Source organism: Triticum urartu, chromosome 4, assembly GCF_003073215.2.
Source record: "Triticum urartu cultivar G1812 chromosome 4, Tu2.1, whole genome shotgun sequence".
Classification (NCBI taxonomy): domain Eukaryota; kingdom Viridiplantae; phylum Streptophyta; class Magnoliopsida; order Poales; family Poaceae; genus Triticum; species Triticum urartu.
This window is the reverse complement of record NC_053025.1, coordinates 440,257,288-440,282,503: the sequence shown is the minus strand read 5'-3', so window position 1 is coordinate 440,282,503 and position 25,216 is coordinate 440,257,288. Positions and strand designations below refer to the sequence as shown.

At 45.7% G+C, this 25,216-nt stretch overlaps 1 long non-coding RNA gene across 6 annotated transcripts; it reads right to left on the bottom strand.

Annotated features, from left to right (window-relative positions):
• Positions 1 to 2,534: 2,534 nt before the first annotated feature.
• Positions 2,535 to 4,608, bottom strand: LOC125551935. Of its 6 annotated transcripts, XR_007303322.1 has the most exons (5): positions 4,135 to 4,608; positions 3,570 to 4,051; positions 3,359 to 3,489; positions 2,876 to 3,112; positions 2,535 to 2,785 (listed from the first exon to the last, which is right to left on the bottom strand). It is a non-coding gene; the product is annotated as an uncharacterized LOC125551935 (long non-coding RNA). The 6 variants fall into 6 exon arrangements; XR_007303319.1 differs by having other exon boundaries at positions 3,359 to 4,051; XR_007303320.1 differs by having other exon boundaries at positions 2,876 to 3,489.
• Between the last annotated feature and the right edge of the window lie 20,608 nt (positions 4,609 to 25,216).

Genomic DNA, 25,216 nt, shown 5'->3' with positions numbered 1-25,216 from the left:
AGGGAGTAGTACATTTTTTGTCACATGCATTACTAGGTATTGCTAGTCAAATACTAAATCCAGATGGACGTGGTAGTACTACTAAATCCAGACGGTGGTGCTAGTACTAGTAGTTATACTACCAATGTACTAGTAGCACTGTACTACCCGTTGGTCAAATTATTACGTGCTGCTCCTCACAGTGAAGTGACAAGACCATGCGTCAGAGATGACACCCGAGTATAGGCACCGTGTTCGGCATACCATAGTCAGCCTCACCGTCTGCAGTCATTATCATCATGGCTGTAGAGCTAGCCTGCTTACAACTAGCCGTGTTCGACATAATTTCCCGTGTGTAGATGCCCATGCACTGCATGAAACACCAAGATTGGAGGTGGACAGCGCCGGCAGCGGCCATCGCACCAGATTTTTCCATGGCCTTCTAGATGTGGTGGGGAGGAGATAAGGCTGATTGTGAGAGACAAGGAGTTGTTTGTAAATAGGAAACAAGTGCGTGCATCTTTTTGCAAAACCGGAGAAGTTTGGTTTGTATGCGTCAGATCTAGATCCGACGGCTATTGATGAAAGATGGCAGGCACAACACCATCACCAACTCAGGACCTCTTTGATTCGCAGGATTTTGAAAACACAGGAATAGGACACGGCAATATTACAAGTTTCAAACTGATATTACAAATGTTAGGAGTAATGCTGCACCTACGAAGAGGGAATTACTAGGAAGTTTCCGTAAGAACTTTTGTTACTTTAGGTGGATGCAACATTATCGTACAAACTAAAATCCACTGCCCTGACAAGTCACTAATGGGAAAATAAATTTTCGAGTCTCTGGCCACTTGATGTTTCAAAAACAAATTCAGCTTTTGTGGAGACTTTGTCATTTAGGCTTAGACGCTTGCGGTGATCAGCACTCCATTCATTGTTGCGCCAAGAATGCCAAACCTCATTACCTTGAGCACACTTGCCTCCAGAACAAAGAACCTGGCCAATTTAATCTCAGATGTGCTGCCTCGGTAGTCGATCAAATCAATTTCTGTAAGATGGAGATCAAGGCATTCGATGAGGTCGTTATAGTGCAACACGTCTTTCACTTTCAGGTCTTTTTTATCTGCAAAAGAAGAGAACATATTAGAGCAGCTGGCTGTATAAGATTGTCGTGTCATCAAGAGGTACCAATATCATTCGCTCATACGATAGGGTTGGCTGGCTAGTGATATTTTTTCACTCTCTCTCTCCTCTCATTTACCTAGGAGCATGTGAAGAGCTTGGGCATTTGTTGCCTTCCACTATGTGGCCGATGCCATATTTCTCAAAAGTATGCCACATAATACGCATCGATGTCAAATCAAAATATTTTGGCACCGCTCTCGCGATGCAAGAGAGTTGGCACCGCTGTGCACACAGACCCACATGTATAAACAAATCAATCAAACCAACTACACCAGCCTCTCACTCTCCCAAACAAGTGTTTTTTTATTGCCTCAGTCCTCTCTCTCTCTCTCCCATGCAAGTGTTTTTTCATTGCGTGAGTTAATTTGGCACCGGCGCAAAGTAGGTGACCAGATTGGGGCACCAGGTGAGCAATTGAGGGGCATTGATGCCAAATGCATCACAAGTGAATTTGGCACGTGTTTTGGCCTACATAGTGGAGGGCCGTTATAGCCCACTTTTGTACTACCTCGTATTTAGTGTAAAATTTTGACCATAGATTTACCTAAGAAAATGCCAATGCATGTGACAAAAAATTATACCATTTTAAATTATGTTCAAATACGAATCCAACGATATAATTTTTAGTGACATGCATTAACATGTTTTCAGTTAAATCTATGGTCAAATTTTGATACTACAAAATAGGAAGAGTAAACCAGGACGGAGGTAGTACTTGCTCTTAGGGTTACCATAGAGTTACTAGTCTAAGTTACTTTCCACTACTAGATCATGGCGGCGCGCGTTGCTGTGCCCGTCGATTTGTGTGATTTAATGATACGGATTGATACAAATATACAGGGACATGTTTGTTCAGTAATTTTGTATAGTAATTTTAGCTTGAGAATTTATCTTTAATTGTGCAGTTCCTTCCTTTATTGAATATTGAAAGCCGAAGGTATACATGAAATGACAGGAGGATTAAACAAGACAAAGATTTTTGGCTATTAGTTTGTTCTTGGGCTGGCCTTTTTGAATATATCTGGAAGTATAGTATTGGACTGGGCATTTTGTCACGTTGTTTTAATGTCTTATCTGAAAAGTATGGACTTTGACTGAGCCTTGAGTCACGTTGTTTTAATGCTTAGTATTTAATAGTCGTGTAATACTCATGACAATATTACAGGTCTTTCTCAAAAAAAGTCAAAATTAGAAGGGTTTCCGTTCTGATTCTATATGTTTAACTTCAGTACATTACAACTTCGGTTTATTACATATTAGATCTAGTATACTTTGATTTAGCGGGTTGTCTTGCGTTGGTTTGGCTGAATTTATATCTGGAAATAGGTTTCTATAGTCATAGAAGAATGGTGTGTGAGATGTCAAGCTAATGACCATTATATCGTGTTTAATGGGTGTTTAATATTCAGGCATTTCTAAGTATTCAGTTATCATTTTGCACCACACATAACTGATGAATAAAGTCGTTTACATTCACTGCTGCTGTAACTACGTTATTGCTGCAAACAAATGCACTTCCAACTTGAAATGCCTTCCTATGGCATATTTGGCAAGAGAGGAATCACCAATGTTCTGAGGCCAGTCTCATTATTGTGACCGTGCTCATCATATTATTCCCCTACAAAATTAACATAATCAATGAAATTGGCATTTGTTGGTTGGGTATTCGATAGTTATTCTGAAAGTAGGACATGTGTAAATAACTCACAAGAAAATGTTTAGAGGTACGATGTATCTGGAATTCATTAGGATTCATGGTAACCAGGAAATCGGCCTTCAGAATAACATTATTTAGAGGTACGATGTATCTGGAATTCATTAGGATTCATGGTAACCAGGAAATCGACCTTGACGGTGCCAGCCCTTTCATTACTAATTGATGGATTGTACCGATCATCACGTGCTGCCATAAATGTCAGACATGGTACGCATTTGTTTACCTAGTCTGCATTCAGCATAATGAACATAAAGGTAAGTATATTACAACAGTTACTGATATGTGTTACAATTTGTAATGTTAGTTACTTTTTTTACCTAGCACAATAATTTATCTTCTCAGGTATATCTGGATTGATATAAATCTTAGCAGCATCGCTGCAGCTTATTGTGAACAGCCTACATTTTTTATAACCATGTGGCTTCTTTCTTAATTGAAAAGGTGTAAATAAATACTTTGAAACATCAACCATACCTAGGTAACTTTTCATAAAATTTTCAATCAAAAGAACTGGAATTAGTTGCGTCCGACCAAGGTTGTATAGATTATCAGCCTGGAAGGAAGTTGCATGTTCTCTCCACAGTGCAACTTCCATAGTGTTTCCACTAAACATAGCATCATGGATTAAATATCATAAAATCAACAGATAAGTTTAATGTATCATGATCTATATGAAATAGCTTACTCAATATCTGTGAACAGCAAGTTCCTTTCATCTGATTCTTGTGCTCTAGCAGGTAATCATGCCTTCAGTATATCTGAAATTCCAGATACTATTCCAATAACATTTGTATATGTAAACATGGTGATGAAGATGGATCAGGGCTAATCCAGATGGTAAGCAAGACTAAAAAGAGAGCCAGCCACAAGTTTAGGTAGGACTGCATTTAAATTAGACACAGGATAATTATTCCCTTTGTTGTTTTCAACATTGATTCAACAAACACGTGGTAAGTCACAGATATAATAAGTTTGACCCACTTTACCAGCTACAGATGGACTGCTACTGACAATAATCAAATCATGCAAATGTCAATAATAACACCTGCAAAAAAATGAGTGGTCATGATATGTGTTTTGTACATAGTTCATACCAGGACAAAATTACATTGGAGTGTGCAGCGAGAAGTGGCTTGATCGACTCTTCAAAAGAGCAACAAAATCTGGCTGCAAAAATGACCTGTGGTTATGCATAATTCAGAAGGAAGGGGAGAAAGCAAAGGGTGGCAATTCAGGAGCTTCCTTGTAACCTGTATCTTCTGGTGAAGAGGAAGAACAAGGAGACGGCCACCACGAGTGCTTGGGTGATCATACGGGCATGAGGAGGAGGTGATTTACGGCCTCTTTGCTGCCCGGGTCTGATCGTCGAAGAGGCAAAAGCCAACCAACAGGCGGGGCACTTGGATTGGAGCAATGGGTGGGCAAGGACGACCAGGTTCAGATCGGAAGAGTTCCAAACGGCTAGATGTGGCTGGCGACATGGAGGCACAGGGGGGTCGGGGCCATGATGGGAAGGGCTATGGCGGAAGGCGAAGTGTGAGTGAGGGGGGCGTCGAGAAGGGACGGGGCGGCAGAGGGAAGCAGGAGCACGTACTGCTGGCGGCGGCAGAGGGAGATGGCAGCGTGGCCAGGGGATTCGTCCCGTCGGCCGGCGGCGCACTGATGGACGCGGGCGCTCCTCTCCTCTGTATTCCTCATTGATGGATCCCCTCAGCGCAACACTGGACCTCTTGCGAAGAGCTGGGCTGGCCGAAGGCCCAGTTAAGCAGAGGCGTTCGTTTCGGCTTCTGGAGCAGCAGCCCACAGAACAACTGGGTCAGATTACACATAGTGCGGGACAGATCGCTTCCTAGACAAGATCTGACAGCCAGGAACGATCAAATCAATAAAACGGACGGTCAAAAACACTAATCGCTGAGAAGGCTCGCTTTAGGTGCGGTTATACTATCCTTAATGACTAGCCTAGGCTACTATAGTAGTACAACAAAAAAACGATGCAGGTGATCATGTGAGAAAAAATACTAATTTTTTTTCTTTCGGTGTAGTGCGTAGATGCAATTTTGAACACTACACTTGTCATCGTAATTTGGGGAAATTACGAAAAAATTGAGCTACGTTGTGATAAAGAAGTTTCACCTCGATGAGTAGCTTCTCCGTGCACGGAAAGCATGTAAGGAATCCAACAACTTGATCCAGATTGGGGTCGATAGATTTTATTGCCAAGATCTTCACTGTGCGCATAGACTGAGTCAAGCTTGTGGGAATCATTTTCTGGAAGACGGTCAAAAATATATCAAGAAGAAATTTAAAAATGTGAATTTCAAGAAGACGAAGAAGAAGATGAGTGTTGTACCTGAACGATTACGGATCCAATAAAGAGTTCGGAGAATTTGGCAGACGAGTGCACCAACCCTATCAATTTCGGCGCGTCAATGACCCTAATTTTTGTTGGACCTTCTAGATCCATACAAGCAATCTCTCAAGGAAAGACGCATTCTCAATGACCATAATGTGGAATAGCTGGAGTGATCTCTTCCCAATTGATGTCTTGTTGCGGGGCCAGCAAGACACATAAATCCATCGGAGATTCGTCGAGGCAATGTGGAAGCTAATGAACCCATGGATCTGCTCAAGACGAAGGTACTCGAGCGCAGTACAGCTGCGGAGCAGGTGCTCCATAGCCTTCTTGGAGATGACAACGTCGAAGAGGTCGAACTGCTTGAGTTGAGGGAGAAGAAGGGCGGGTGCGGCATTAATCTAGGGAAGATAGTGAAGGAAATATGCCCCAGAGGCAATAATAAAGTTATTATTTATTTTATTATATCATTATAAATGTTTATTATTCATGCTAGAATTATATTAACCGGAAACATGATACATGTGTGAATACATAGACAAACAGAGTGTCACTAGTATGCCTCTACTTGACTAGCTCGTTGATCAAAGATGGTTATGTTTTGCTAGCCATAGACAAAGAGTTGTCATTTGATCAACGGGATCACATCATTAGGAGAATGATGTGATTGACTTGACCCATTCCGTTAGCTTAGCACTTGATCGTTTAGTTTGTTGCTATTGCTTTCTTCATGACTTATACATGTTCCTGTTAATATGAGATTATGCAACTCCCGTTTATCGGAGGAACACTTTGTGTGCTACCAAACGTCACAACGTAACTGGGTGATTATAAAGGTGCTCTACAGGTGTCTCCAAAGGTACTTGTTGGGTTGGCGTATTTCAAGATTAGGATTTGTCACTCCGATTGTCGGAGAGGTATCTCTGGGCCCACTCGGTAATACACATCACTCAAGCCTTCCAATCATTATAACTAATGAGTTAGTTGCGGGATGATGTATTATCGAACGAGTAAAGAGACCTGCCGGTAATGGGATTGAACTAGGTATTGAGATACCGACGATCGAATCTCAGGCAAGTAACATACCGATGACAAAGGGAACAACGTATGTTGTTATGCGGTTTGACTGATAAAGATCTTAGTAGAATATGTAGGAGCCAATATGAGCATCCAGGTTCCATTGTTGGTTATTGACCGGAGACGTGTCTCGGTCATGTCTACATAGTTCTCGAACCCGTAGGGTCCGCACGCTTAAAGTTCGATGACGGTTATATTATGAGTTTATGTGTTTTGATGTACCGAAGGTAGTTCGGAGTCCCGGATGTGATCACAGACATGACGATGAGTCTCGAATTGGTCGAGACATGAAGATTGATATATTGGACGACTATATTCGAACACGGGAATGGTTCTGGGGTTGTCGGATATATACCGGAGTACCGGGGGGTTACCGGAACACCCCCCCCCCCCCCGGGGGGGGGGGGGGGTTATTGGGCCTCATGGGCCCAACTGGTGGAAGAGGAGAGGCGGCAGGAGGTGGTGCGCGGCCCCCTTGCCCCAATCCGAATTGGGAAAGGGAAGGGGGCGGCGGCCCCCCTTCTCCTTCCTTCTCTCCACCTCCTCCTTCCCCCTTCTCCTAGTTGGAATAGGAAAGGGGCAAAATCTACTTGGAGTAGGATTGCCCCCCCCCTTGGGCACGCCTCCTCCCCTTGGCCGGCCCCCTCCTCCTCACCCCCTTTATATACGAAGGAGGGGGGCACCCCATAGACACAACAATTGATCTCTTGGATCTTCTAGCCGTGTGCGGTGCCCCCCTCCACCATAATCCACCACGGTCATATCATAGCAGTGCTTAGGCGAAGCCCTGCGTCGGTAGAACATCATCATCATCACCACGCCATCGTGCTGATGGAACTCTCCCTCAAAGCTCAGCTGGATTGGAGTTCGAGGGACGTCATTGAGTTGAACGTGTGCAGAACTCGGAGGTGCTGTGCGTTCGGTGCTTGATCGGTCGGATCGTGAAGACGTACGACTACATCAACCGCGTTGTGCTAACGCTTCCGCTATCGGTCTACGAGGGTACGTGGACACACTCTCACCTCTCGTTGCTATGCATCACAATGATCTTGCGTGTGCGTAGGAATTTTTTTGAAATTACTATGTTCCCCCAACAGATAGCAGGAGCTGAAGCTGGCGCGGCGCAGCGTTGGCGCGAGGCGGAGCGTGGACGGCGGCAGAGAGCGACATCGTCCAGCTTCAAAGCTGAGCTCCTCGAGCTGATCTAGGGCGGGGGATAAGAACCACTCGTCAAACTTGGGTTGGACCTTGCTGTTGGTGCTGAACATGTGGATGTCAAGGCGTCTGGCTGGCCCAGGGTGCGATGAAAGGATCTTGGAGACTGCGCATAGACTAGGTCAAGCTTGTGACAATCATTTTCGGTAAGACGGTCATAAATACATCAAGAAGAAATTTCAAAATGTGAATTTCAAGAAGATGGAGAAGAAGATGAGTGTTGTACTGAATGATTACGGATCCAATAAAGAGTTCGGAGAATTTGGCAGACGAGTACACCAACACTGTCAATTTCGGCGCGTCAATGACCCTGATTTTTGTTGGACCTTCTAGATCAGATACAAGCAATCTCTCGAGGAAAGGCGCATTCTCAATGACCATAACATGGAACAGCTGGAGTGATCTCTTCCCAATTGATGTCTTATTGCGGGGCCAGCAAGACACAAAAATCCATCGGAGATTCATCAAGGCGATGTGGAGGCTAATGAACTCGTGGATCTGCTCAAGATGAAGGAACTTGAGCGCAGTACAGCTGCGGAGCAGGTGCTCCATATCCTTCTTCAAGATGCCAATGTCGAAGAGGTCGAGCTGCTTGAGTTCAGGGAGAAGAAGGGCGGGTGCGACATTAATCTAGGGAAAATAGCAGGAGCTGAAGCTGGCGCAGCACAACGTTGGCGTGAGGCGGAGCGCGGACGGCGGCAGAGAGCGACATTCACTACTAGGAAAAGGCCTACTAATGGCGCACCAGTTTTGCCTACTAATGGCGCACTACTGGTGCGCCATTAGTATCACGCCACTAGTATTTCTTACTAATGGCGCACCACTGGTGCGCCATTAGTATCTGGTATACTAATGGCGCACCACGTAGTGCGCCATTAGTATAGAACACCATGCGCCATTAGTATGCCTCCCAGGGGGCCATATTTAACCATGTGCTTTGGCATACTAATGGCGCACTATTGTGTGATGCACCATTAGTATACTTTGGCATATTAATGGCGCACTGTTGTGTGATGCGCCATTAGTATACTTTGGCATACTAATGGCGCACTCTGTAGTGATGCGCCATTAGTATGAATATTAGGTTTTATTCTTTTTTACTTTTCTAATTTTTGCACAGGTTACAAAATATATTATTTGACAGAATAAGACAGCAGCACACAGCAACAGCAGATTCATCGAATACAATAGAAGATTAGTCTCCGAATACAATTCATCATATTAGTCTCTGAATTCAAAAGACCGAACAAAGATAAAACATTACAAGTATCGAGACCGCGAGTATCGAGTTTGTCTTCACATTACAAGTCGATATCGATCATCTAAACTACCATCACATAGAAGAGAGCTGCGGTCATCACGATGGGCATCATCGCGATGAAACTGGTCTTCATCCGGTTCCTCCAACGCTCCCTCCTATCTCCCGCTAGATAGCGGGCGTATCTAGATTCCGCCTCCGCCCTACTGGTGTACCCTTTGCAACTGTTACCGCTGAAACGGTGAACCTGTCTCCGACACTCCTCCCAGTCGTCGTAGACTCCGGGAACCTTACCCTTGTACAAAACATACGACGGCATCTCTATGCACAAGCCAAACAACAGACAATGCATACATAAGCAGTATATAAGTGTGCAACAAAAGGATCGGAAGAGAAAAGCAAGACATGACATTAATAGCACGATTCATGGTCCTACTAATAAATAGCATCGATTACATCTAAGTTGAACGACTGTCCAAACCAAAGAGATATACAAGTTCATTAAAGTTTAATTACAACATGAGTCATTCAATGTTTCAGAACTACACATAGCATCACTACTGTCGACTCGACTCATGGGACCGGAGCGTGGATGAAGCCGCCGTCTGTCGTGATGGTCATGAAATCGCGGGCGTTGTCAGCCTGCATTTGTAGCGTTCCGTCTATCTCCCTGTTGGACGGTTGATATCTGAGGTAGAACTGCCCCGAGGTATGAAGGACATCTTGATGGATGATGTCCGCAAACTCCGACTGGATGCGAAAGAATTCTTGTCTGATGTCCGCGTCCTGGATTGCCGACAAGCTCGCGGCCCAATTTTTGAGATTATCTGGTAGCAGAAGGTGATGATGGTCCCTTACGATCGCCCGCATGTGATGGAGGGCGTAGTAGGCATCCTTCTGACCGCCAGGTTGGGCCTAATCACTTGGCACCCTAGGTTGGGCCTAATCACTTGGCACTAATCACTTGGCTCTATTGCCACCTATGTTGGGTTTATCATCTAGGGTTTATCGATGCTAAGGAGAATTCTAAGTTGGGCCTAATCACTTGGCTCTATTGCCACCTATGGTTTAATGCAGCAAGAATAGCGGGGCAGTTGATCCTACTTAACTAAGTACTAAGATACCCCGGGCCATGCATTAGTCGCAAGTATCCCATATGTCCTATTTTTAGCAAAGTCATGCTAAAATTCACGGGAAATTTCAGCATGACCTTTGCTGAAAATAGGACATATGGAGTACCCGAATTTGCCGGAACGGAAGTTAATCGACATTACGGCAAACTCAAGGGCCTCTCAGGGTACCTGCAAATTCATCACGACACAATGGTCGGAGACAAAACATCCAAAACATCCAAAAGGATTTGATGCATGGGCCGGGGTATTGGAGGACACTTTTTTAGCATTTTTCCCCTTCCATCATGCAAGCAAAACTGAATGAACAGGGGCAATTTTTTGCAACAAATTCATCATGCAAGCATTTTTCCCCTTCCATTATGCATTATGCAAAGCAATACTGACATGTTTAAAAAAAGCAATACTGAAACTATTCACTACGAATATTCAGAAACAACACAGATTTCAGGCTAAGTCTTGTGGATGTACAAATATCATAAAATCTGGATATTGTAGAGCTTTTAGAAACAACACAGAATTCCTAACACTTTAGATACTCTGAGCTAAACATTAATGTCATTTATGTCTTAAATCAAACTTAAAATGAATCATGTTGATATGTGTCCACAAGACTCTGAAACCCAGAAAGCAGCAAGAGAAAGAATTTTCTACAAATATTGAGCCTGCTACCCTTTCTCTTAATGAAATCAGTAGAGCGCCTGTCTGCCTTTGTCCCAAAAATAGAGTAAACAAACTAGTTGAAAAAGTTATCTTCTCACCATAAAAATTAGTACAGTTAAAGGCTAGCACCCTCGGATACTCTATAACAGTACTAACTAATAATGGATCTGCAGAAGGGCAGTAACAAGTATTAGCAAGCAGGATGCTAAATTGCCATCTTCATTGCTATATATCAAGACCCACAGATCACAGAGGTGAATTAACATAAGATAGAACCCTGTGACGAATCACAAAGACCGCAATCACGTCAACACGAAAGCTTATGACCATCGCTGGAAACAAAGTCTTGTAGACTTGTAGTAACAAGTAACTTACTTAGTCCGATAATTACCAACTCCTGACAGTTTCAGACTACAACAGTTTCAGTTAACTGTTTTTAAACTACAACAATTTCAGTGAACTTTTCCTCGGACTCTAACATGTGATGCATAGACATTGAACTTTTGTAGGAAAAAATAATTACTGAATGTGGCCGTTCCCAGCCACCAACAAATGTGGCCACTGCCATATCATTCAAGATATGATCCATACATCCTATGGAATGTTACATGTCTGTCTTGGATAGGATGCAGGTGTACATGGACCAGAAAGAAATCTAGTACTAAGGAATTTACAGAAGATGTGCAGTGCAATGCAAGAACCCCAAGTCTGCGACTTACCGTGGCCGATGCACGAAATTCGGTTGTAGCTGAGGTTGAGCACACGAAGCTTCGTCAATTCCCGAAGCCCCTCGACGTTGGCGATCTTGTTCCGCGACAGATCCAGCGAGTGCAGACCCTTCGGCAGCGATCCGGGGGAGATATGAACTGCATGACGAACAGAACAAGGGGAGAGAGGGAGGGAGGGAGTAACTAGGCCACGCGGGGAGGCTCGCGCCGCCGTCGAGGAGCGCGTCCGATGAGGCTAGCCGCCGTCGAGGGGCAGCTCCGATGAGAGAGATTTGGTGGTGGCCGGAGCGGAGACGACGGAGGACGGAGACGGCGAGCTTGGGGGAAGCGGGGATAGACGGTGGGGAGGTCGCGGGCTTCTAGGGTTTCGAGGGAGGCGAGGGAGGCGGCGCTCGGGGGGGGGGGGGGGGGGGAGGCGGCGCTCGAGGGGGAGGAAGGGAGAGGGAGGCGGCGGGGGCGCGTGGGCGGCGGTGCGGCGCAGTGGGTCGGGGCAGCGGCGCGGCGCAGTGGAGGGAGGGACGAGGGAGGGAGCGGCACGGTGGAGGGAGAGGGAAGTGTCTGGCGAGAGGGAGGGACGAGGGAGGGACGAAGTGTATGGATGGGGAAGATTACTAATGGCGCACCCCCAGGCGGTGCGCCATTAGAATGTTTTTTTCATAGCAATGGCGCACCGCGGGACAGTGCGCCATAAGTATACTCTTTTTTAGATAGCAATGGCGCACCAGCCACCCGTGCGCCATAAGTAAGAATTTCTTTTTTACTTTTTAAAAAATGAATATGAATATGAAACAGTAATATTTTTTATAAAAACAGTAATAATTGTTGTTTAACAACAATTGTAGTCTACACTTTTTTATTATTATTTTTTGAAATATGAATATGAATATGAAACAGTAATATTTTTATAAAAACAGTAATAATTGTTGTTTAACAACAATTGTAGTCTACACTTTTTTATTATTATTTAAAAAAATGAATATGAATATGAAACAGTAATATTTTTTATAAAAACAGTAATAATTTTTTTAAAAAATATCATCAAATTTGTTATTTGAAAATATCATCGGGCGGGGCGGGGAGGGTGCGGGGGCTCGTCGGCGGCGGTGGAGCGGGGGAGGGGGGGTGCTCGTCGGCGGTGGAGCGGGGGAGGGTGCGGTGGGTCGGCGGCGGCGGTGGAGCTAGCGGGGGGGTGCGGGTGGGATCGAGATCAAGATGGAGGAGGATAGCGATCGAGATGGAGGGGGGTCGAGATCGAGATGGAGGGGGAAGCGAGATCGAGATGGAGGGGGATCGACATTGAGTGTCCTCATGAATTCAAAAAGTGCCCATGAAATTTAAAAATATTCATGATATCAAAAAGTGCCCATGAAATACAATCGAGAAATGAAGGCTACGATTTAAGTACAATCGATCTTAGCTAGCTATCTGTTCACAATCTTCTTGCCCTTCTTTTTCGCAAATGGAGTTCTTCTGTGGAACGGACGTCCTTTAGGTAGGGTGGTCCTGCTTCTTCTTGTGGTGTATGCTGCTACTTCATCGTCGTCGTCATGTTCGATCTTCGGGTCGCCGTACTTGTCGAAGTCTTGCTCATTGGCTACTCCATCCATTCCGATGATCTTCCTTTTGCCTCTCCTCACGACAACATGACTGGGCTTTGACGGGTCGGTAATGAAGAAGCATTGGTCCACTTGGGAAGCCAGTACCCATGGCTCATTTTTCGCGGTGATGTTTGCGCCCGCGGTCTTGGATTTGGCTTCGGGTATAACCATTGTGCAAATGAGGTAATTTCACCACTTAATTTTGATGAATCTATGGTGCAAATGAGGTAAGGAGGAGGAGGTAGCCGACAAGCTTGGAGAAGGAGGTGGAGGGAATGAAGTGGGGAAAGTGAGTGTGTAGGTGTGGCTATCCAAAATATCTAGCTGGTCCCAGGTTACTAATGGCGCACCACACAGCCATGCGCCATTAGTAACCCAACATACTAATGGCGCACCTCCTGGCCGTGCGCCATTAGTAGTTTTGCAAAAAAAGAATAAAAAATATAGTAGTGGCGCACTCCATGGCTGGTGCACCATTACTAGTTAGAACTACTAATGGCGCACTTTTCCAGTATGCGCCATTAGTATGTTTGGAAAAATGAAAAAAATTGTTACTTGTGGCGCACCTTGTGCCTGGTGCGCCATTAGTGTCTTCCACACTAATGGCGCATCATCACATGGTGCGCCATTAGTATATAGTAGTGGCGCACCACTTCTCTGGTGCGCCATTAGTGTCAATTTCATCTATAGCCTTTTCCTAGTAGTGATTGTACAGCTTCAAAGCTGAGCTCCTCGAGCTGATCTAGGGCGGGCGATAAGAACCACTCGTCGAACTTGACTTGGACCTTGCAGTTGGTACTGAACATGCGGATGTCAAGGCGTCTGGCTAGCCCAGGGTGCGATGAAAGGATCTTGGAGAATGCGGCCATGCGTTTGCAATCCCTGTAGCAGAGGGAGCTATCGACGGTGAGGTTGAGGAGGATGTGGTGCCAGAGGGGGCGCCACCGCCAGGAGAGCAGGGCGGTTCGCACGGCAGATTTGGTGGGGAGGAGGCCGATGATGACGAGCAACATGTCGTTGGGGAGGCTGCTGATGAAGCCCAGGCTCGCCGAATGCGGTTTTGATTCCTGTTTTTGAGTGTGTCAACTATTTGTCATATAGTAAATCGCTAGCAACAAGCATGTAAAAACACATTACTCCTGAGCATCATCTCTCCATCTAAAAAAGAAGTGGCAAGCTAATATTTCAAAATTTGATTCGAATCAACTTGGTAAGGTAGACGTAGATGCTCGTTCTCCCAAAATTTGAACAAACCGTTAAACACCCTCTGCTTGGTGGAATTCGCCCGAGCAAATAAATGGGAGACGCGAAATTACCGGCCTATGTGGGACACGAATCAATTGGCCCATTGTACATCGTGGGTAGGTTCGTAACTTCATCCAAACGTGCCTTCTCCTCGACCGAAATGACATGTGCCGAATAATTCATAAACCATGGTCGGCAAAACACCCTCTCCTCACACGAAATAGCTCGGGCTCACTATTTCAAAACACGCTCTCCTCGTCCGAAATCGCTCGCGCCCACTATATTTCAAAACACGCCCACATCGCCCGAAATCGCTCGCACCCACTATATTTCAAAACACGCCCTCCTTGCTCGAAATCGCTCGTGCCCAGTATATTTCAAAACACGCCCTCCTTGCCCAAAATCACTCGTGCCCACTATTTGGGAGAAGCAAAGTTACTCTACTATCCCCGACCCTCAGTACACAGACCCAAGCCGAGAAGCCTAAAGGCAGGGGTAGAACTGTAACCCCCCCTCCCCACACACACACATTTCAAACAAATGCATCCGTAAGACATGGTTCCCCCTCCCAATTCCCCATTCATACCTCGTGGGCGCCAAATCACCTTCTCCCCGGAAGCTCCCTTCTCCCGAGCCGCGAAACCTCAGCCCCTCCTCATGGCGCCCCCACCGCACCAAATTCACAGCCGCCCTCCTCTCTAATCCCGGAGACGCTATCCATTTTCCGTCGTGCGTTGGGCCGTGTGCCTCTTACTCCGTGCTGCCGGAGCTGCCTCGACGATGACCGCGTGAACCGTACCAGAGCCGATTCACCCCCGCCGTTGTTCACGGCGCCGGAGTGGTTCCAACTTTGGACCCATCCATAGCCCCGGCGCTGCTTCCCCGTAGCCGTCGACCATCGCGACATCTCTACTTCCCTGCCGCCGGTAGCCACCGCAACTGCGCCAGCCTCACCGACTAGGTAGCTGGAGCTGGCTACTTCACCGGGCCGCCAGATAGGTCGCACCCTCATCTCAAATCACTTTATTTAGGCGTCAGTTGTCTGAATTTTTGTTCTGGGCCAATCGATTCCCAATGGGAAGCAGCACCCCTCGAGCCGGCGGAGCTCCTAGGCTGTCGTTTGGCTGGTGTCTAATGTAAGGGTGTGGGGGCGCAAGCTCGCCGCGGAAGCCGCGCTTAGATGGCTATCTTAGAGTTGTGTGGGTTGAAGGTCCTGCCGCCGCCGGATCTGGATGATGGCAAGTCTTTGTGGATTGGCCCGGGGGTGGCGCAACCATGGCAGTGCGGTCGGGCAAGGAGATGGGTTTTGGTCGGGGCCACGGACGGCGGAGGCAAGCTGCTCTGCTGGTGGTCGCTGGCTCTTCAAGGAAGATTCCGAACAGTGTCAGCTGGGAGGCAGAAGACGGCTATAATGCCATCCGGCGTAGATCGGACAGTACCAAAATAAAATAAAATCGTGTGACCCCAATTTAGTCTTCAGTCAATAGACGTGTGACCACTCTTGTACCTTGATGTTGATCTCTTAGGGTATTTCTTCATATTAGAGAGATGTGTCGTTCTTAACATTATGCGTTTTCTGCATCTTCAGCCACATCGTCTTCCGACTCACCGCAGCTGCTCCAACAAGGGAAGCATGCACCAGAAGGGAGCTATAGTCCCCACTCAACAGTTCCCTGCATCGAATGCGCGTGCCCGACATGGACAACCACAACAACTTCAGGGCCATCGACAAGTCAGCACATGATGCTCACTCCTATGGATGGCGGCCAGATAGGTTGTACCCTCATCTTACTTGTGTGCGACATTTATGGCTTTGTTATTCATCTAAGCATTGAAAATAGATTATCACATTTCACTGTATATTCATGCTGATCTCTTAAGGGTCTTGTTCAGGAGTTAACACTGTTCCATAGTTCAGCTAAGAGACTTGTTCTTTAGGTAACGCTATTCCATAGTTATCATCCATCAGCCAATGCTATCCCATAGGCTGGTGATTATAGTATTATACCACTTCTAGTATAACCTATGTTGTTCCTTAATACTTTTGTGTGCCATCTAGTTAATCTCGAGTAAAAACGATACATATTCTGTAGCTTTCATCTGTGTTCTCCCTTTAGTTTTTGAGACCTGTTGCTGCTAGTTAACCCCAGTCCTACTATTTATGTCGTCTCCTACAGGCACTCATTACATAAATCTAACTACTAGTTGTCTTCCATGCATGTCAAATATAATTACACACACTGATTTATCCATAAGAACCTCACGGAGCAATGCAACGGCCAACAAACTTGACGTCAATGATACCTAATATGATGGAACATGTAAAGGCAGTTCTTCACAAGACTTGCAGAAAGATGATGAATCCTATTCACCCCATAAGGTCCTTGCTCTAACTTGGCCCTTGATATGGGTATAGCATGCATATAATGTCCTGGAGTGCATCTACTCTGTTGCAATGCCTTGTGCTTCGCCTGCTGATCATGCATGTAAATATGGCATGCTTTCCTGTTTTTCAGTACCTATTCCATTAATGATAACATGTTTTCAAATTCAAGTACTGTCATTCTACTCTATTGCAATGCCATCTGGTTAGTTTGGACATTATGCTTCTCAATATCTTATGCATTGTTATTCATCAGTATGTACTTCATCTGTCTATCATACCATGTTCTTTTTTTACATTGAAGTGTTGTTCTAGTGGTCTCTTGCAATGCCATGTTAGTTTCCCAATCATACATGCATATGTTGCCTTAGTGTTTTTCTGTAATGTATTCCGCTACCATACAGTTTTACATTCAAGTAGTGTTTTTTACACTGTTGTCCCGTCGTATCCCTAGCTCTTACATCATACTCCCTCCATCCGGATTACATGTCGCAGAAATGGATAAAACTGGATGTATCTAGAACTGAAATACGCCTAGACCCATCCATTTATTTCTGGATGGAGTGAATACATGTCAATATGTCATGCCTTTCTATTCTTCAGTACCTATTCCATCTCTATTGTAGCATGTTTTATAATTGAAGCACCATTCTTCTATATAAGGCATGCAAGGGGAAGACGACTATATTAGAATCTGAAGGGTTACAAACCAGGTCTTTGCAAAAGATCAAAATGCTAGGAGATAATAAACCAACTCCAGTTTTTATAGATACCGCTCCAGCACAGAGAAACCCGTCTCCCACTGATAATAAGCAGATTCCAGTGGCCAAAGAACTAATCTGCTCCAGTCCAGCAAAAATATGTCAACTCCATTCTAACAAGCGTGTGCATATCCTTGCATCATGAAATTTTATAGAATTATGATCATATTTTCTACATGTTTCTTACCCATCTCTCTTTTAGAAAATAAGCTTAAAGGATAGAAGACTTTTTGTACTGGGATCGTATTCGAGGAAAGTATCTTGCGGGAATTCTCTGTGCTTCAATGCTGATGTAAGTACCTGCTATATATCCCTATATTTTTACATCAGCATGTATTTTGTTAATTGGTGTGAATCCAACCTTTATCTGATCTAAATTAAGGAAAACTGACTGGTAGTTTTGCATACTGAGCTGCATGAGTGTACTATCTCATATCATGCACATTACTGAATTGTAGTGCTTCTCTGGTTGCCCATTCATTCATTGTGTCAATGTTGCTTTTGTATTACCTTACCTGGCTGATGATAGGTGTGCCATATTGTGTTAATTTGGTGTAGGCTGGTGTGGTCTGGTTGCCCAAACATTCGTTGTGTCAATGTTGTTTTCCTATTATCTGAACTGGCCAATGATAGCAATGCTAGTGTGTTAATTTGGTGCACGCTGCTGAAGATAAGAAGACAAACTCTGAAAACAACAAGGCAACCCCATTGTTTCTTTCCAATAAATCTAGGCCAGGTAATATGGCAATAACTCATGATTAATCTGTTCGGTTCCCCTCCTAATTTATGTTATGATGCAGTGGTCGAGACACTCTCCACTATCAATAATACAAACCTGCCAAAATCGCCATCTAAATCTGTTCAGTTTCCTCTGTCTCGAATGCAACGGAAAAAATGTATGTTTGTGAACCAATAATGTCTAAAGCAATGATGGAAATGGTGGAAGAATCAGAGCTGCACATTCGTGTGCAACAACAACTGATCAATGTTTTTCAGAGACAGTGTAGCAAAGGAACAAGAACTTGCCCACATGCTTATGGGCGTCATCCACGCTGAGGTTGCGGATTGTGACGTTGTAGATCGTTAGGTTTTGTTCATTTATTTGCACTGACATCAATCTTTGATTGCCCAGTGGATGTAATTTCCTATAATATATGTTGGATGTGCAACGTTTTTCCCTGTATGCCGTACCTTTGCTTGATCGGTTTTGGTCCTGTGCATAATTGCTCGTCGTAATGGGCTCAAATTATCTAATTGGGCCTAAAGACATGTACAAACTTTAGTGGGCCCATTAAGTTAATGGGCCGTTACCGGGCCGAAAGTTAATGGTCGGCCCTCTTACCTCCCAGGTCGTTAACAGGCCGACATCAAAGCGGGCAATAGATGGGCCCATTTGATTTCATGGGCCGTTAACAGGCCGTTACTAAGGTGTGGCTACATATGGCCCAACTATATTGTGGGCCTTTAGCGGGCCGAAAGAGACAGCGGGCTCGTACTGGACCATGAAGAGCATGGGCCGCTAAGAGGCCGAAAGTCAGGTCGTACTGTAAAATGGCCCAACTGTGTTGTGGGCCTTTAGCAGGCCGAAGGAGAAACCGGACTAGTATTGGACCATGAAGAGTGTGACACCCCCGATTCAATCATACACTAATCATACACGCAAACGTGTACGATCAAGATCAGGGACTCACGGGAAGATATCACAACACAACTCTACAAATAAAATAAGTCATACAAGCATCATATTACAAGCCATGGGCCTCGAAGGCTCAAATACAAGAGCTCGATCATAGACGAGTCAGCGGAAGCAACAATATCTGAGTACAGACATAAGTTAAACAAGTTTGCCTTAAGAAGGCTAACACAAACTGAGATATAGATCAAAAGAGGCGCATTCCTCCTGCCTGGGATCCACCTAAACTACTCCTGGTCGTCGTCAGCGGGCTGCACGTAGTAGTAGGCACCTCCCGAGTAGTAGTAGTCGTTATCGACAGTGGCGTCTGGCTCCTAGGCTCCAACGTCTGGTTGCAGCAATCGGATATAGGAAAGGGAAAAAGGGGGAGAAAAGCAACCATGAGTACTCATCCAAAGTACTCGCAAGCAAGGAGCTACACTACATATGTATGCATTGGTATCAAAAGGATTAAGGGTATCATATGTGGACTGAACTGCAGAATGCCGGAATAACAAGGGGATAGCTAGTCCTATCGAAGACTATGCTTCTGGTAACCTCCATCTTGCAGCAGAAGGAGAGAGTAGATGGTAAGTTCACCAAGTAACATCGCATAGCATAATCCTAACCGATGATCCTCCCCTCGTCGCCCTGTGAGAGAGCGATCACCGGTTGTATCTGACACTTGGAAGGGTGTGCTTTATTAAGTATCCAGTTCTAGTTGTCATAAGGTCAAGGTACAACTCCAAGTCGTCCTGTTACCGAAGATCACGGCTATTCGAATAGATTAACTTCCCTGTAGGGGTGCACCACATAACCCAACATGCTCGATCCCATTTGGTCGGACACACTTTTCTGGGTCATGCCCGGCCTCGGAAGATCAACGCGTCGCAGCCCTACCTAGGCACAACAGAGAGGTCAGCACGCCGGTCTAAATCCTATGGCGCAGGGGTCTGGGCCCATCGCCCTTTGCACACCTGCATGTTGCGAACATGGTCGGAAGCAAACCTAGCCTAGCAGGCGTTCCAGTCCAATCCGGCGCGCGCCACTCAGTCGCTGATGTCACGAAGGCTTCGGCTGATACCACGACGTCGAGTGCCCATAACTGTCTCCGCGTAGATGGTTAGTGCGTATAGGTCAGTAGCCAGACTCAGATCAAATACCAAGATCTCGTTAAACGTGTTATCTTGAAGACACTGCGAACGCCGACCAGGGCCAGGCCCACCTCTCTCCTAGGTGGTCTCAACCTGCCATGTCGCTCCGCCACAAAGATCCACCCAGAGGGCCGTCGGGACAAAGGTCCTTTCAGCCCCCAATCCGTGAATCACTCGCGGGTAATCCTCGAGCCAACCCGACTTTAGTCATCACATGTATCATGTATAAAGTATAGGTATATACCCGTGATCAACTCCCGAGTGATCACGGCCCGATAGTATAGCATGGCAGACAGACAAGAATGTATGGCCACTGATGATAAACTACCATCCTATACTAAGCATTTAGGATTGCAGGTAAGGTATCAACAGTTGTAGCAACAATGACAGGCTATGCATCAGGATAGGATTAACGAAAAGTAGTAACATGCTACACTACTCTAATGCAAGCAGTATAGAGGAGAGTAGGCGATATCTGGTGATCAAGGGGGGGCTTGCCTGGTTGCTCTGGCAAGAGAGAGGGTTCATCAACACCGTAGTCGTAGTGGGTAGCAGCGACGTCGGTCTCGGTGTCTAGCGAGAGAAGAGGGGGGAAGAAACAATAAATATTAAGCAAACAGATGCATAGCGATGCATGACATGACAAGTAGCGGTGCTAGGGGTGCCCTAACGCGATAAGAGGTGGTACCGGGCAAGGGGGGAAACATCCGGGAAAATATCCCCAGTGTTTCGCGTTTTCAGACAGATGAATCAGAGGAGGAAAGTTGCGTGTTCGCTATGCTATGGATGCGTGGCGGACAAACGGGTTGCGTATTCGAATTCGTCTCGTCGTTCTGAGCAACTTTCATGTTGAAAATAATTTAATCCGAGTTACAGATTAAAAGACATGATTTTCTAAAGATTTTATTAATTTCTAGAACTTAATTAATTATTTAATTTAATTCAAAAATGGATTTATGACATCAGGATGAGGTCATGCTAACGTCAGCAGTCATCAAGGTTGACTGGTCAAACTAACCAGTGGGTCCCGCATGTCACTGACTTGTTAATTAACAATAGTTAAATAGGTTAATTAGCTAATTAGGTTAACTAAACATAGTTAATTAAGTTAATTAATTTAATTAATTAATTATTAATTTTACTTATATATTTAGTTATTTTTTTAATTGTTCTGTGGGCGAGGCCCATATGTCATAGACCGACATCTAATTAACCTAGTTAACTAGTTTAGTTAGACATGTTAATTAAGTTAAGTTAATTAAACTAAAATATTTAAGTTAATTAATTAATTAATTCATTTCATTTTTATTTATTTATTTTAATTTCGTTTACAAGGGCTAGGCCCCATAGTTCAGTGGCACATGAGGCCAATCTGGCGGCGGTTAAGCGGGCGCCGGACAGGGGGCGAATCCGGCGCGGGTGTCGGGCACAGCCACAGAGCGACCGACAGCGGCGGTGGACGAGCCGGGCGCGGGTGGAGGGTGGTCGCAGGCGGCCGTGGGCGAGCAGGGCCGCGGTGGGACGTCAAGCTCGCAGCGGGGCGAGCTAGGCAGTGGGCACGGGCACGGCGGTGCGATGCAAAGGCGGGCGCGGCGAGGGGCAGGTGCGGCGCACGCACAGTGTGCCGAGGGAAGCAGGGCACGGCGGGCGCGCACGTTGCGCGAACCGAGCACGGCGTGGGTCTGCGCGGGCGGGTCCAAGCGTGCGAGCGGCCAGGCAAGACGCGCCCGAAGCGCGGTCATGGCAGACAGCGGGCGGCCACGGCGCTAGCGAAGGGGGCAGGGGAGTAAAAGGGGGTAGGCGGAGTGGGTCGGGGTCTTCACCCCCGTTGCAGGGGTTCGCCGGCGAGGCTCGACGGAGTCCGATGAGGAGGAGGTCGAGGACGGCGCGGCGAGGTCGAGGCGGAGGGCGACGTTGAGGTCGGGCGGCGTGGTTTGATGCGGGCCATCGGGGAGGAGATCGAGGACGAGCGATGGAGACGGGGAGGCGGCATCGATGACGGCGAGTAGACGAGGAGGTCGAGGCGACGGGCGGTGGCGGGGTCCGGTGAGGAGGAGGCCATGGCACGGGCGCGAGGTAGGGGGTTCGTCGCCGACGGGCAGCTCGTCCATCGCAGCAGGGTCGCCGGGCGGTGCGGGGCTCGAGCACGGCGGCCTGCCGAGCCAGGGCGGCGGCGGGGCGCAGGGCGGGGCGCGGGCACCCGGCGGCGGCGCCAGGGACGATGGGGTCGGGGCGGTTTGCCCCGATCCAGAAATCGGGGGGGAGTAGGGAAGCGAGTGGGGGAGTGGGGGCGATAGGCTAGGGTTTCCATCGGTGGGGGTTATGGAGGGGTTAGGTGGGCCGGCCCGGTTGGATGGCCAGTTGGGCTAAGGCCCAGCGCGGGGGGGTGTCTTTCTTCCTTCTTCTTTTTTTTGTTTTGTTTTTGTTTAGACCTTTTCTTTTTTCTTCTTTTTTTCGTTTTATCTCTGTTTCCTATTGTTTTAGTTTTTGTAAAATATATACTAGGCATCTAAATTTAGTATTTCAATTTAGCCCACTGCCACCAAAAAGTCTAGTCCCCAAATAATTTAGTTTGATATTTTATTAATTAGTAAAGGCATTGAAATAATTAGGTTTGCTACTATTTAAATCATTTTAGTGCAGTTAAGCATTTCATAAAAGTTTGGTTTCACCACCACAATCACCTATGCATTTTCTGGCACGACACGAACATTTTAGTTTCATTGTTTGATTTGATTTTGAATTTGAATTTGAATCGGTTTCAAACTAACGCGAGATTAGCAACAGTAACCGTGGTGATGTGGCATCATTAGCAGAGGTTTACTGTAGCTTAATTATTCGGGCATCACAATTCTCCTCTACTACAAGAAATCTCGCCCCGAGATTTAAGAGGTGAAGTAAGGGGGAAGTTCTGGTTACAAAAATCTATCGAGTCTTCTCGGTCTTGGTTGCTCTTCCCGAAGTAGTTGATCCCCTTTGGTGATGTCTTCATTTCTCTGCTCCAAGTCATCATGATGAAGTTGTCCTCCTTTCTTCAGGAACTCCATCGTACTTATGAATAGGCAAGGGGCAGCTTTACAACATTTTAATCTTATAAGGGAAAATCATCTAGGGGAGGTATCCCAAGAATGATCATAAGAGTATCTCTCGAGTTGAACAAATGATACACATCGAGAGCAAAGTAAGAAGGTACCTTAAGAAGTTTGGAGCGGGCAGGCAAGCATTCGATGCCTGCAACAGGGCGTGAAAGGGGCTCAAAGCAACGAGAATAAATATTGCGCCTGATACCAGAATAGATTACTGGGAAAGTGGCCCCGTGAATTACATACGAAGTCAAGCGCGAGGAATTACTTTGGGAACAGTGGGTGTACAGGAGAGTCAGGTTTTGATCCTGTGGAACTGTGGGTTATGGGCCCACCTTGTGGGCTAAAAGTAGGAAGGGTGATGACGTCTTGCATGATCATGTAAGTAAGGCCTGTCAGAGGGTAGCCTGTCAGTTATGTTGGCAACAACGTCGGTACCAAGGGCGAGGGACGAAGAGAACCCTTTTCCTGCTCATTGAACAAGGCGGACCATTAGGCAAAGTTCTCGTCCATCGGTGGATACCGGAATGTCATCAACAATAGTAACGGGTTCTTACTAACAGAGTTGTACACCGAGGTGCTTACAAAAGCAGGAGAATTTTACTGCTCAGATCATATAGATCACAAGAAAGATTACACCAAACAATGGAAAGGAAAACATATGTATCAGATTAAACAGAACAATGGAAAGGAAAATGTGTTTAAACACATATTTTAGGGGTATATCCCTCCCAAGGACAAGCAAAGCATGATATCCATGACAGGATATAATGTAGTAAACTCTTTAGGCAGGGGAGAGAATTTCCATGACATTACCCGTACATCGGTGTTTGGATAATTGAGCAGGAAACATTTAGCATTGGGCTTCAAATGTTCCTGTTGAAAATCGGAGTACCATAGACATGCTTCGAGATAGCATTGACATGGTCAACAGGTGAAGATCAGACTTTGGAAACAAAAAGGATCCATTAGGAACGGCTTGTAGAATAAGTCTTACAATTTCCTCATGGAAGAATGGATAACCTTGCTGAAAAGGAATCTATAACAACAGGGCCTCGGGCAAGGTGTGCTAGGCACGCCATCACATTACCGGGTCACATAAAGACTAAGGTGATAACTCTTGGGAATATGTCCCAACCATCATATCTGACCAGGATCCATATCTGATTGGTGTTAGGATACCTCAGACTCAGGATGCCTCAGAAGAAAAGGTGCAACACGATTTGACGAGATGACATTGTGAGATTCTCAGAATGATCTATGGAAGTGAGCTCTGAAACAAGAGTTCTTCAGTAAACCAAGGAGAGGATGAGGAGGTGGCTGATAGGCTCAGCAACAAATCATCGAGATTTCCAAAGGATTGATTTCCACAATTATATGAACAAGGAAATATCATTTGTCGGATCAAATGATATAATGATGTATGCTCGAGGGAAACATACACAACTGAACAATGATAGAAGGGTGCACCCAGGAATCTGGACTAGGTAACACGATCAACGTTCGAATGATGATTCAAAAAGCAATAGACTTAGAATGAAACTGTAGACCAATAACTTCAAAGCAATAGGGTTGCTAGAAGTTTAGAATTTACACATCATAGACCATTTGCCAGTATTCCGGTTAGAAACAACACGGAGACCAAGAAATGAACACAAAAGGCGAGAGATATTACTATATCAAGAATTCTCAAGAGGTGGTAAAATTACCACGACATTCTTGACATAAAAGGTGGTAATATTCCAAGGTAAAGAAGAACAAATGCTGGATAGCAAGGATCTCAAGGTATAACACAAAACATTGAGGGGCGAGGATGGTATTTCTCATCAAGAATTCGATATATAACTTGGAAGAGCTCAGGATGTTGATGATGACCACGACACATTTGTCGAGAGATTTCATGAAGATGTAATCGGTTGGCGATGACATCATGTCAAATGATGATGCAGCAAAAATCAAATAATACTTGAAGAAGAACTCATAAGAAGTTATGCAGTTCCGTGATAATC